The sequence below is a fragment of the Coregonus clupeaformis genome, unplaced genomic scaffold, assembly GCF_020615455.1.
Source record: "Coregonus clupeaformis isolate EN_2021a unplaced genomic scaffold, ASM2061545v1 scaf2199, whole genome shotgun sequence".
Lineage (NCBI taxonomy): Eukaryota > Metazoa > Chordata > Actinopteri > Salmoniformes > Salmonidae > Coregonus > Coregonus clupeaformis.
Window position 1 is genome coordinate 40,296 of NW_025535653.1, and position 13,995 is coordinate 54,290.

General features: G+C 49.0%; 1 long non-coding RNA gene across 1 annotated transcript; it reads left to right on the forward strand.

Annotated features, from left to right (window-relative positions):
* Nucleotides 1-325: 325 nt before the first annotated feature.
* LOC123488350 lies at nucleotides 326-2,910 on the forward strand. The gene is made up of 2 exons (XR_006660031.1): nucleotides 326-395; nucleotides 463-2,910. It is a non-coding gene; the product is annotated as an uncharacterized LOC123488350 (long non-coding RNA).
* The last annotated feature ends 11,085 nt before the right edge of the window (nucleotides 2,911-13,995 follow it).

Sequence of the window (13,995 nt, forward strand, 5' to 3'; positions counted from 1 at the left end):
GCCTTCCCCCTTCTGCCCAGCCACTAGAGAGAGGTGGACAACATCTCCCCATCCAACCTTTCCTTCCAGGCATGGCCTTCCCCCTTCTACCCCAGCCACTAGAGAGGTGGACAACATCTCCCCCATCCAACCTTTCCTTCCAGGCATGGCCTTCCCCTTCTGCCCCAGCCACTAGAGAGGTGGACAACATCTCCCCATCCAACCTTTCCTTCCAGGCATGGCCTTCCCCTTCTGCCCCAGCCACTAGAGAGGTGGACAACATCTCCCCATCCAACCTTTCCTTCCAGGCATGGCCTTCCCCTTCTGCCCCAGCCACTAGAGAGGTGGACAACATCTCCCCATCCAACCTTTCCTTCCAGGCATGGCCTTCCCCTTCTGCCCCAGCCACTAGAGAGGTGGACAACATCTCCCCATCCAACCTTTCCTTCCAGGCATGGCCTCCTTCTGCCCCAGCCACTAGAGAGGTGGACAACATCTCCCCATCCAACCTTTCCTTCCAGGCATGGCCTTCCCCTTCTGCCCCAGCCACTAGAGAGAGGTGGACAACATCTCCCCATCCAACCTTTCCTTCCAGGCATGGCCTTCCCCTTCTGCCCCAGCCACTAGAGAGAGGTGGACAACATCTCCCCATCCAACCTTTCCTTCCAGGCATGGCCTTCCCCTTCTGCCCCAGCCACTAGAGAGAGGTGGACAACATCTCCCCATCCAACCTTTCCTTCCAGGCATGGCCTTCCCCTTCTGCCCCAGCCACTAGAGAGAGGTGGACAACATCTCCCCATCCAACCTTTTTCCTTCCAGGCATGGCCTTCCCCTTCTACCCCAGCCACTAGAGAGAGGTGGACAACATCTCCCCATCCAACCTTTCCTTCCAGGCATGGCCTTCCCCTTCTGCCCCAGCCACTAGAGAGAGGTGGACAACATCTCCCCATCCAACCTTTCCTTCCAGGCATGGCCTTCCCCTTCTATCCCAGCCACTAGAGAGGTGGACAACATCTCCCCATCCAACCTTTCCTTCCAGGCATGGCCTTCCCCTTCTGCCCCAGCCACTAGAGAGGTGGACAACATCTCCCCATCCAACCTTGCCTTCCAGGCATGGCCTTCCCCTTCTGCCCCAGCCACTAGAGAGAGGTGTACAACATCTCCCCATCCAAACTTTCCTTCCAGGCATGGCCTTCCCCTTCTACCCCAGCCACTAGAGAGAGGTGGACAACATCTCCCCATCCAACCTTTCCTTCCAGGCATGGCCTTCCCCTTCTACCCCAGCCACTAGAGAGAGGTGGACAACATCTCCCCCATCCAACCTTTCCTTCCAGGCATGGCCTTCCCCTTCTACCCCAGCCACTAGAGAGGTGGACAACATCTCCCCATCCAACCTTTCCTTCCAGGCATGGCCTTCCCCTTCTGCCCCAGCCACTAGAGAGAGGTGGACAACATCTCCCCATCCAACCTTTCCTTCCAGGCATGGCCTTCCCCTTCTGCCCCAGCCACTAGAGAGAGGTGGACAACATCTCCCCATCCAACCTTTCCTTCCAGGCATGGCCTTCCCCTTCTGCCCCAGCCACTAGAGAGAGGTGGACAACATCTCCCCATCCAACCTTTCCTTCCAGGCATGGCCTTCCCCTTCTACCCCAGCCACTAGAGAGAGGTGGACAACATCTCCCCATCCAACCTTTCCTTCCAGGCATGGCCTTCCCCTTCTACCCCAGCCACTAGAGAGAGGTGGACAACATCTCCCCATCCAACCTTTCCTTCCAGGCATGGCCTTCCCCTTCTACCCCAGCCACTAGAGAGAGGTGGACAACATCTCCCCATCCAACCTTTCCTTCCAGGCATGGCCTTCCCCTTCTGCCCCAGCCACTAGAGAGGTGGACAACATCTCCCCATCCAACCTTTCCTTCCAGGCATGGCCTTCCCCTTCTACCCCAGCCACTAGAGAGGTGGACAACATCTCCCCATCCAACCTTTCCTTCCAGGCATGGCCTTCCCCTTCTACCCCAGCCACTAGAGAGAGGTGGACAACATCTCCCCATCCAACCTTTCCTTCCAGGCATGGCCTTCCCCTTCTACCCCAGCCACTAGAGAGAGGTGGACAACATCTCCCCATCCAACCTTTCCTTCCAGGCATGGTCTTCCCCTTCTGCCCCAGCCACTAGAGAGGTGGACAACATCTCCCCATCCAACCTTTCCTTCTAGGCATGGCCTTCCCCTTCTGCCCCAGCCACTAGAGAGAGGTGGACAACATCTCCCCATCCAACCTTTCCTTCCAGGCATGGCCTTCCCCTTCTACCCCAGCCACTAGAGAGAGGTGGACAACATCTCCCCATCCAACCTTTCCTTCCAGGCATGGCCTTCCCCTTCTGCCCTAGCCACTAGAGAGAGGTGGACAACATCTCCCCATCCAACCTTTCCTTCCAGGCATGGCCTTCCCCTTCTACCCCAGCCACTAGAGAGGTGGACAACATCTCCCCATCCAACCTTTCCTTCCAGGCATGGCCTTCCCCTTCTACCCCAGCCACTAGAGAGAGGTGGACAACATCTCCCCATCCAACCTTTCCTTCCAGGCATGGCCTTCCCCTTCTGCCCCAGCCACTAGAGAGGTGGACAACATCTCCCCATCCAACATTTCCTTCCAGGCATGGCCTTCCCCTTCTGCCCTAGCCACTAGAGAGAGGTGGACAACATCTCCCCATCCAACCTTTCCTTCCAGGCATGGCCTTCCCCTTCTGCCCCAGCCACTAGAGAGGTGGACAACATCTCCCCATCCAACCTTTCCTTCCAGGCATGGCCTTCCCCTTCTACCCCAGCCACTAGAGAGAGGTGGACAACATGAAAGAGAGGTGTGGACAACATTAAAGAGAGGTGTGGACAACATGAAAGAGAGGTGTGGACAACATTAAAGAGAGGTGTGGACAACATTAAAGAGAGGTGTGGACAACATTAAAGAGAGGTGTGGACAACATGAAAGAGAGGTGTGGACAACATGAAAGAGAGGTGTGGACAACATGAAAGAGAGGTGTGGACAACATTAAAGAGAGGTGTGGACAACATGAAAGAGAGGTGGACAACATTAAAGAGATGTGTGGACAACATTAAAGAGAGGTGTGGACAACATGAAAGAGAGGTGTGGACAACATGAAAGAGAGGTGTGGACAACATGAAAGAGAGGGGGACAACATGAAAGAGAGGTGGACAACATTAAAGAGAGGTGTGGACAACATTAAAGAGAGGTGTGGACAACATGAAAGAGAGGTGGACAACATGAAAGAGATGTGTGGACACATGGAAGACAACATTGGTGTATACTGAGTATTTGGACTGTTTGTCAAATCAATATTTTTACTATGTGTGATCTTTTTTCTTTGTTTACAGTTGAACCACGTTACTAAAACAATGTTATTACAGTGAAATTACTGCTCAAGATGTAAACGCACAGAACAGAAATATTGTATTAATCCAATGAACACTTGTGATGCTCTCTTGTGGTTGTCACGTTACAGGTAAGATGTTAGTACATAAACTTCTCCACAACATTGTTCTTAACATATATTCATTTTTCAGAATAAGTGAACTGTCAATTTAACTACTATTTTAATTCCAGTGGTTATGGCGCCATCTTGTGGTTCATTGTAATGTTCTGATAGAGGCTACCTGCGTGACTGAAATGAAGCTCCCCGCATTCTTGGCTTTGCACGCTAGCAGTGAAGATTTAGCATAACGCTATGTTGCATATCTCACTGCTTTCTTCCATGCACTGTGCTCTCCTGACACCAAATAACCAACACTTCTTATATTTATTCAATGGATTGTGGTCAGTAAACCCATGGGCCTCCCCTCTCTCTGTTCTCCTGTCCCCTCCCCTCTCTCTGTTCTCCTGTCCCCTCCCCTCTCTCTCTCTCTCTGTTCTCCTATCCCCTCCCCTCTCTCTCTCTGTTCTCCTGTCCCCTCCCCTCTCTCTGTTCTCCTGTCCCCCTCCCTCTCTCTCTCTCTCTGTTCTCCTATCCCCTCCCCTCTCTCTCTCTGTTCTCCTGTCCCCTCCCTCGCTCTCTCTGTTCTCCTGTCCCCTCCCCTCGCTCTCTCTGTTCTCCTGTCCCCTCCCTCGCTCTCTCTGTTCTCCTGTCCCCTCCCCTCTCTCTCTATGTTCTCCTGTCCCCTCCCCCTCTCTCTCTGTTCTCCTGTCCCCTCCCCTCTCTCTCTCTCTGTTCTCCTATCCCCTCCCTCTCTCTCTCTGTTCTCCTGTCCCCTCCCCTCGCTCTCTCTGTTCTCCTGTCCCCTCCCCTCTCTCTCTCTGTTCTCCTGTCCCCTCCCCTCGCTCTCTCTGTTCTCCTGTCCCCTCCCTCTCTCTCTCTCTGTTCTCCTGTCCCCTCCCCTCTCTCTCTCTGTTCTCCTGTCCCCTCCCCTCTCTCTCTCTCTGTTCTCCTATCCCCTCCCCTCTCTCTCTCTGTTCTCCTGTCCCCTCCCTCGCTCTCTCTGTTCTCCTGTCCCCTCCCTCTCTCTCTCTCTGTTCTCCTGTCCCCTCCCCTCTCTCTCAGTTCTCCTGTTCCCACCCCCTCTCTCTCTGTTCTCCTGTCCCCTCCCCTCTCTCTCTCTCTGTTCTCCTGTCCCCTCCCCTCTCTCTCAGTTCTCCTGTTCCCACCCCCTCTCTCTCTGTTCTCCTGTCCCCTCCCCTCTCTCTCAGTTCTCCTGTTCCCACCCCCTCTCTCTATGTTCTCCTGTCCCCTCCCTCTCTCTCTCTGTTCTCCTGTCCCCTCCCCTCTCTCTCTCTCTGTTCTCCTGTCCCCTCCCCTCTCTCTCTCTGTTCTCCTGTCCCCTCCCCTCTCTCTCTCTCTGTTCTCCTGTCCCCTCCCCTCTCTCTCTCTGTTCTCCTGTCCCCTCCCTCTCTCTCTCTGTTCTCCTGTCCCCTCCCCTCTCTGTTCTCCTGTCCCCTCTCTCTCTCTGTTCTCCTGTCCCCTCCCCCTCTCTCAGTTCTCCTGTCCCCACCCCCTCTCTCTGTGTTCTCCTGTCCCCTCCCCTCTCTCTGTTCTCCTGTCCCCTCCCCTCTCTGTTCTCCTGTCCCCTCCCTCTCTCTCTGTACTCCTGTCCCCTCCCCTCTCTCTCTGTACTCCTGTCCCCTCCCCTCTCTCTCTGTTCTCCTGTCCCCTCCCCCTCTCTCTCTGTTCTCCTGTCCCCTCCCCTCTCTCTCTGTTCTCCTGTCCCCTCCCCTCTCTCTCTGTTCTCCTGTCCCCTCCCCTCTCTCTCTCTCTGTTCTCCTGTCCCCTCCCCTCTCTCTCTGTTCTCCTGTCCCCTCCCCTCTCTCTCTCTGTTCTCCTGTCCCCTCCTCCCCTCTCTCTGTTCTCCTGTCCCCTCCCTCCCCTCTCTCTCTGTTCTCCTGTCCCCTCCCTCTCTCTCTCTCTGTTCTCCTGTCCCCTCCCCTCTCTCTCTCTCTGTTCTCCTGTCCCCTCCCCTCTCTCTCTCTGTTCTCCTGTCCCCTCCCCTCTCTCTCTCTGTTCTCCTGTCCCCTCCCCTCTCTCTCTCTGTTCTCCTGTCCCCTCCCCTCTCTCTCTCTGTTCTCCTGTCCCCTCCCCTCTCTCTCTCTCTCTGTTCTCCTGTCCCCTCCCCCTCTCTCTCTGTTCTCCTGTCCCCTCCCCTCTCTCTCTCTCTCTGTTCTCCTGTCCCCTCCCCTCTCTCTCTCTGTTCTCCTGTCCCCTCCCCTCTCTCTCTGTTCTCCTGTTCCCCTCCTCTCTCTCTCTGTTCTCCTGTCCCCTCCCTCTCTCTCTCTCTGTTCTCCTGTCCCCTCCCTCTCTCTCTCTCTGTTCTCCTGTCCCCTCCTCTCTCTCTCTGTTCTCCTGTCCCCTCCCCTCTCTCTCTCTGTTCTCCTGTCCTCCCCTCTCTCTCTCTGTTCTCCTGTCCCCTCCCCCCTCTCTCTCTGTTCTCCTGTCCCCTCCCCTCTCTCTCTCTCTCTCTCTCTCTGTTCTCCTGTCCCCTCCCCCCTCTCTCTCTCTGTTCTCCTGTCCCCTCTCCTCTCTCTCTCTGTTCTCCTGTCCCCTCCCCCTCTCTCTCTCTCTGTTCTCCTGTCCCTCTCTCTCTCTCTCTGTTCTCCTGTCCCCTCCCCCTCTCTCTCTCTGTTCTCCTGTCCCCTCCCTCTCTCTCTCTGTTCTCCTGTCCCCTCCCCTCCCCTCTCTCTCTGTTCTCCTGTCCCCTCCCTCTCTCTCTCTCTGTTCTCCTGTCCCCTCCCTCTCTCTCTCTCTGTTCTCCTGTCCCCTCCCCTCTCTCTCTCTCTGTTCTCCTGTCCCCTCCCTCTCTCTCTCTGTTCTCCTGTCCCCCCCCTCTCTCTCTCTGTTCTCCTGTCCCCTCCTCTCTCTCTCTCTCTGTTCTCCTGTCCCCTCCCCCTCTCTCTCTCTGTTCTCCTGTCCCCTCCCCTCTCTCTCTCTGTTCTCCTGTCCCCTCCCCTCTCTCTCACTGTTCTCCTGTCCCCTCCCCTCTCTCTCTCTCTCTGTTCTCCTGTCCCCTCCCCCCTCTCTCTCTGTTCTCCTGTCCCCTCCCCTCTCTCTCTCTCTCTCTGTTCTCCTGTCCCTCCCCCCCTCTCTCTCTGTTCTCCTGTCCCCTCCCCTCTCTCTCTCTGTTCTCCTGTCCCCCTCCCCCTCTCTCTCTGTTCTCCTGTCCCCTCCCCTCTCTCTCTCTCTCTGTTCTCCTGTCCCCTCCCCTCTCTCTCTCTCTCTGTTCTCCTGTCCCCTCCCCCCTCTCTCTCTCTGTTCTCCTGTCCCCTCCCCTCTCTCTCTCTGTTCTCCTGTCCCCTCCCCTCTCTCTCTCTGTTCTCCTGTCCCCTCCTCTCTCTCTCGCTGTTCTCCTGTCCCCTCCCCCCTCTCTCTCTCTGTTCTCCTGTCCCTCCTCTCTCTCTCTGTTCTCCTGTCCCCTCCCCTCTCTCTCACTGTTCTCCTGTCCCCTCCCCTCTCTCTCACTGTTCTCCTGTCCCCTCCCCTGTCTCTCTCTGTTCTCCTGTGTGGGCCTCTTTCTCTATGTAGATGCAGAATAATATCAGTGAATTTGCAATTGTATTGTAAACACACACAATCTATTCAGTTACTCCTGCAAATAGAACAACAGTCTCTGTTTGCTCAGCTGCATCTCTCTTCCTCTTTCTGAAGAATAAATTCTGTATGTTTATCTTCTATAAGTTGGAAAGTTGTTTTTTCAACAGAGGGTTGAGCTGACGTTACCAAATGTAGTTAACGTCATGTTAGCCATTGATGCCCCTCAAGTTAGCTATCTATCTTTTATTAGCAAGTTTTAGCATATTTGGACAGTAATTGATTAGACAGTAATTTATTAGTTAGTGATGATTTTTGGGTGGTGAACAGAGCTCCAGCAGTTGGATTCAGTGTCCAGATAGATAATCAATTACTGTCAAAACCCTGCTCATTTGCTAGCTAGCTAATGTTAACAGCACTGCTAGCTAGACTGGGTAGTCCCTAGTTAGCTAGCTAGCTAGCTTAACATTATCTGTCAGTGCAGCTTTTGAGTCAACATGTTGACATGTAAGTTACTCGAATCTGGTTTACTTTAAGGTCAATAATTCCGAATAGCCTCATCATGGGCTAACAAAACATAGTTGTTGTTTTTTAAACAAAGTTGACCTCCGGTTCTCCTCCTCATCTTTGTGCTCTCTCCCTCTCAGAGGATGAAGTCGCCCGCGCCGCCGAAATATCATTTCTTTAGACGAATCAAAAATGACATTGGAAACAGTCTTTGACTTAAAGCGGCACTAAAAAGGCTGGGCAGGCCAGACCGGGGCTCATGATTGGAGGATTCATTGCAGTGTAGCCTAGTTTGTTTTTCAACATCCCAGCAGGGCCAAAGACTCGGTGCTGAGACAAAATCATTTGGGGCTAAAGCCTGTCCCCTCTGTGGTAACAGTGGTAATGTCACTGTTGTCCAGAGATAGAAAATAGATGCAACAATTACCTGTTATGGTGCATTTCCATTTAACTATCTTGTGTCGATAAAAACTTCTGGATGTAATGTCACACCCCCAAAAATTATCCCTCGCAAAAACCTACAGTGTTGAAGTGTTGCCATTTAGGCAAATTGTACATGAATAAATTGCTGACAGTCTGTATGCCCTCCCACCTATGTTTCATTAATAAATTGTATGCCCTCCCACCTATGTTTCATTAATAAATTGTACGCCCTCCCACCTATGTTTCATTAATAAATTGGTGACAGTCTGTATGCCCTCCCACCTATGTTTCATTAATAAATTGGTGACAGTCTGTATGCCCTCCCACCTATGTTTCATTAATAAATTGGTGACAGTCTGTATGCCCTCCCACCTATGTTTCATTAATAAATTGTATGCCCCTCCCACCTATGTTTCATTAATAAATTTGTATGCCCTCCCACCTATGTTTCATTAATAAATTGTATGCCCTCCCACCTATGTTTCATTAATAAATTGCTGACAGTCTGTATGCCCTCCCACCTATGTTTCATTAATAAATTGGTGACAGTCTGTATGCCCTCCCACCTATGTTTCATTAATAAATTGTGACAGTCTGTATGCCCTCCCACCTATGTTTCATTAATAAATTGGTGACAGTCTGTATGCCCTCCCACCTATGTTTCATTAATAAATTGTATGCCCTCCCACCTATGTTTCATTAATAAATCTGAAAGTCTGTATGCCCTCCCACCTATGTTTCATTAATAAATTGGTGACAGTCTGTATGCCCTCCCACCTATGTTTCATTAATAAATTGTATGTGCCCTCCCACCTATGTTTCATTAATAAATTGCTGACAGTCTGTATGCCCTCCCACCTATGTTTCATTAATAAATTGCTGACAGTCTGTATGCCCTCCCACCTATGTTTCATTAATAAATTGGTGACAGTCTGTACGCCCTCCCACCTATGTTTCATTAATAAATTGTATGCCCTCCCACCTATGTTTCATTAATAAATTGGTGACAGTCTGTATGCCCTCCCACCTATGTTTCATTAATAAATTGGTGACAGTCGTGTACGCCCTCCCACCTATGTTTCATTAATAAATTGGTGACAGTCTGTATGCCCTCCCACCTATGTTTCATTAATAAATTGGTGACAGTCTGTATGCCCTCCCACCTATGTTTCATTAATAAATTGCTGACAGTCTGTATGCCCTCCCACCTATGTTTCATTAATAAATTGTATGCCCTCCCACCTATGTTTCATTAATAAATTGGTGACAGTCTGTATGCCTTCCCACCTATGTTTCATTAATAAATTGGTGACAGTCTGTATGCCCTCCCACCTATGTTTCATTAATAAATTGTATGCCCTCCCACCTATGTTTCATTAATAAATGTTGTATGCCCTCCCACCTATGTTTCATTAATAAATTGGTGACAGTCTGTATGCCCTCCCACCTATGTTTCATTAATAAATTGCTGACAGTCTGTACGCCCTCCCACCTATGTTTCATTAATAAATTGGTGACAGTCTGTATGCCCTCCCACCTATGTTTCATTAATAAATTGGTGACAGTCTGTATGCCCTCCCACCTATGTTTCATTAATAAATGTGTATGCCCTCCCACCTATGTTTCATTAATAAATTGCTGACAGTCTGTATGCCCCTCCCACCTATGTTTCATTAATAAATTGGTGACAGTCTGTACGCCCTCCCACCTATGTTTCATTAATAAATTGTATGCCCTCCCACCTATGTTTCATTAATAAATTGGTGACAGTCTGTATGCCCTCCCACCTATGTTTCATTAATAAATTGGTGACAGTCTGTACGCCCTCCCACCTATGTTTCATTAATAAATTGGTGACAGTCTGTATGCCCTCCCACCTATGTTTCATTAATAAATTGTATGCCCTCCCACCTATGTTTCATTAATAAATTGTATGCCCTCCCACCTATGTTTCATTAATAAATTGGTGACAGTCTGTACGCCCTCCCACCTATGTTTCATTAATAAATTGGTATGCCCTCCCACCTATGTTTCATTAATAAATTGTATGCCCTCCACCTATGTTTCATTAATAAATTGGTGACAGTCTGTATGCCCTCCCACCTATGTTTCATTAATAAATTGGTGACAGTCTGTATGCCCTCCCACCTATGTTTCATTAATAAATTGTATGCCCTCCCACCTATGTTTCATTAATAAATTGGTGACAGTCTGTATGCCCTCCCACCTATGTTTCATTAATAAATTGTACGCCCTCCCACCTATGTTTCATTAATAAATTGGTGACAGTCTGTATGCCCTCCCACCTATGTTTCATTAATAAATTGGTGACAGTCTGTATGCCCTCCCACCTATGTTTCATTAATAAATTGGTGAAGTGTATGCCCTCCCACCTATGTTTCATTAATAAATTGGTGACAGTCTGTATGCCCTCCCACCTATGTTTCATTAATAAATTGGTGACAGTCTGTACGCCCTCCCACCTATGTTTCATTAATAAATTGTATGCCCTCCCACCTATGTTTCATTAATAAATTGTATGCCCTCCCACCTATGTTTCATTAATAAATTGGTGACAGTCTGTATGCCCTCCCACCTATGTTTCATTAATAAATTGCTGACAGTCTGTATGCCCTCCCACCTATGTTTCATTAATAAATTGGTGACAGTCTGTATGCCCTCCCACCTATGTTTCATTAATAAATTGCTGACAGTCTGTATGCCCTCCCACCTATGTTTCATTAATAAATTGGTGACAGTCTGTATGCTGGACTTGAACCAGATCAAACATCTCTGGAGAGACCTGAAAATAGCTGTGCAGCGACGCTCCCCATCCGATCTGACAGAGCTTGAGAGGATCTGCAGAGAAGAATGGGAGAAACTCCCCAAATACATTTTACATTTACATTTTAGTCATTTAGCAGACGCTCTTATCCAGAGCGACTTACAGGAGCAATTAGGGTTAAGTGCCTTGCTCAAGGGCACATCGACAGATTTTTCACCTAATTGGCTCGGGGATTAGAACCAGCGACCTTTCGGTTACTGGCACAACGCTCTTAACCACTAAGCTTGTAGCGTCATACCCAAGAAGACTCAAGGCTGTAATCGCTGCCAAAGGTGCTTCAACAAAGTCCTGAGTAAAGGGTCTGAATACTTATGTAAATGTGATATTTCAGTTTTTTATTTTTAATACATTTGCAAAAATGTCTAAAAACCTGTTTTTGCTTTGTCATTATGGGGTATTGTGTGTAGATTGAGGGGAAAAAAACAATTTAATCAATTCTAGAATCGGCTATATCGTCAAAATTTGTGGAAATTAATTTAGTTTTATGGTCTAAATTTAAGGTAAGGATTAGCAGTGTGGTTTTATTACTTTGTGGCTGTGCCAGCAGAACTGCCGTCAGGGCAAGATTCATGCCAATAAATGGCGCCATGCCCCCCAGTCATTCCTTCCCTGTCTTTACAAGGCTGCAGAACATAGCGTTGTTTCTAACCATATCTAATATATTATACATGCCTCATCAAATATGCATCCAAGCCCAACTGAAATCTCATCAGAAACGTGTTGGACCTATTGCAACAAAGATTCACCACTAGATTGTTGCCAGTTTATGTTCATAACTAAAACTTCACCTAATTTTAACATTCTGTCTTATTTTTATTTTTTTACGGTTATCCCATCTCAAGAGGTTAAATAAAAATATATACTTTTCATCTCTGGGTAACAGGGTTGACGTGTTATGCTCGACACGCTCAGTTTTCCACCACAAAACTAAAAAATTGCAAAAAAGAGCAGAGCAGCTCACGAGCTCAACTAGGACCTGCACTCTGGCGCTATGTCTAAAAAGCTTTTCGTCTTGTACAACTCTCCCATTCACCTGTGGGAACTTCAGCTTCATAACTCTCCCATTCACCTGTCCAACTCTCCCATTCACCTGTCCAACTCTCCCATTCACCTGTCCAACTCTCCCATTCACCTGTCCAACTCTCCCATTCACCTGTCCAACTCTCCCATTCACCTGTCCAACTCTCCCATTCACCTGTCCAACTCTCACAGCTTCATCACGTTAGCCTTTATCTGGCTGCTTCATGCTAGCCTTTTACTGGCTGCTTCATGCTAGCCTTTTACTGGCTGCTTCATGCTAGCCTTTTACTGGCTGCTTCATGCTAGCCTTTTACTGGCTGCTTCACGCTAGCCTTTTACTGGCTGCTTCACGCTAGCCTTTTACTGGCTGCTTCACGTGTTTTACTGGCTGCTTCATGCTAGCCTTTTACTGGCTGCTTCATGCTAGCCTTTTACTGGCTGCTTCATGCTAGCCTTTTACTGGCTGCTTCATGCTAGCCTTTATCTGGCTGCTTCATGCTAGCCTTTTACTGGTTGCTTCATGCTAGCCTTTTACTGGTTGCTTCATGCTAGCCTTTTACTGGCTGCTTCATGCTAGCCTTTTACTGGTTGCTTCATGCTAGCCTTTTACTGGTTGCTTCATGCTAGCCTTTTACTGGCTGCTTCATGCTAGCCTTTTACTGGCTGCTTCATGCTAGCCTTTTACTGGCTGCTTCATGCTAGCCTTTTACTGGCTGCTTCATGCTAGCCTTTTACTGGCTGCTTCATGCTAGCCTTTATCTGGCTGCTTCATGCTAGCCTTTTACTGGCTGCTTCACGCTAGCCTTTTACTGGCTGCTTCACGCTAGCCTTTTACTGGCTGCTTCATGCTAGCCTTTTACTGGCTGCTTCACGCTAGCCTTTTACTGGTTGCTTCACGCTAGCCTTTTACTGGTTGCTTCACGCTAGCCTTTTACTGGCTGCTTCATGCTAGCCTTTTACTGGCTGCTTCATGCTAGCCTTTTACTGGCTGCTTCATGCTAGCCTTTTTACTGGCTGCTTCATGCTAGTTTTACTGGCGTTTACGCTAGCTTTTACTGGCTGCTTCATGCTAGCTTTTACTGGCTGTTTCACGCTAGCCTTTTACTGGCTGCTTCACGCTAGCCTTTTACTGGCTGCTTCACGCTAGCCTTTTTACTGGCTGCTTCATGCTAGCCTTTTACTGGCTGCTTCATGCTAGCCTTTTACTGGCTGCTTCATGCTAGCCTTTTTACTGGCTGCTTCATGCTAGCCTTTATCTGGCTGCTTCATGCTAGCCTTTTTCTGGTTGCTTCAGGCTAGCCCTTTTTTACTGGTTGCTTCATGCTAGCCTTTTTACTGGCTGCTTCATGCTAGCCTTTTTACTGGCTGCTTCATGCTAGCCTTTTACTGGTTGCTTCATGCTAGCCTTTTACTGGTTGCTTCATGCTAGCCTTTTACTGGCTGCTTCATGCTAGCCTTTTACTGGCTGCTTCATGCTAGCCTTTTTACTGGCTGCTTCATGCTAGCCTTTTTACTGGCTGCTTCATGCTAGCCTTTTTACTGGCTGCTTCACGCTAGCCTTTTACTGGCTGCTTCACGCTAGCCTTTTACTGGCTGCTTCACGCTAGCCTCATTTTTACTGGCTGCTTCACGCTAGCCTTTTACTGGCTGCTTCACGCTAGCCTTTTTACTGGCTGCTTCATGCTAGCCTTTTGCTGGCTGCTTCACGCTAGCCTTTTTACTGGCTGCTTCATGCTAGCTTTTACTGGCTGTTCATGCTACCTTTTACTGGCTGCTTCATGCTAGCCTTTTACTGGCTGCTTCATGCTAGCTTTTTACTGGCTGCTTCATGCTAGCCTTTTTACTGGCTGCTTCACGCTAGCCTTTTACTGGCTGCTTCACGCTAGCCTTTTACTGGCTGCTTCACGCTAGCCTTTTACTGGCTGCTTCACGCTAGCCTTTTACTGGCTGCTTCACGCTAGCCTTTTACTGGCTGCTTCACGCTAGCCTTTTACTGGCTGCTTCATGCTAGCCTTTTACTGGCTGCTTCATGCTAGCCTTTTACTGGTTGCTTCATGCTAGCCTTTTACTGGTTGCTTCATGCTAGCCTTTTACTGGCTGCTTCATGCTAGCCTTTTACTGGCTGCTTCATGCTAGCCTTTTACTGGTTGCTTCATGCTAGCCTTTTACTGGTTGCTTCATGCTAGCCTTTTACTG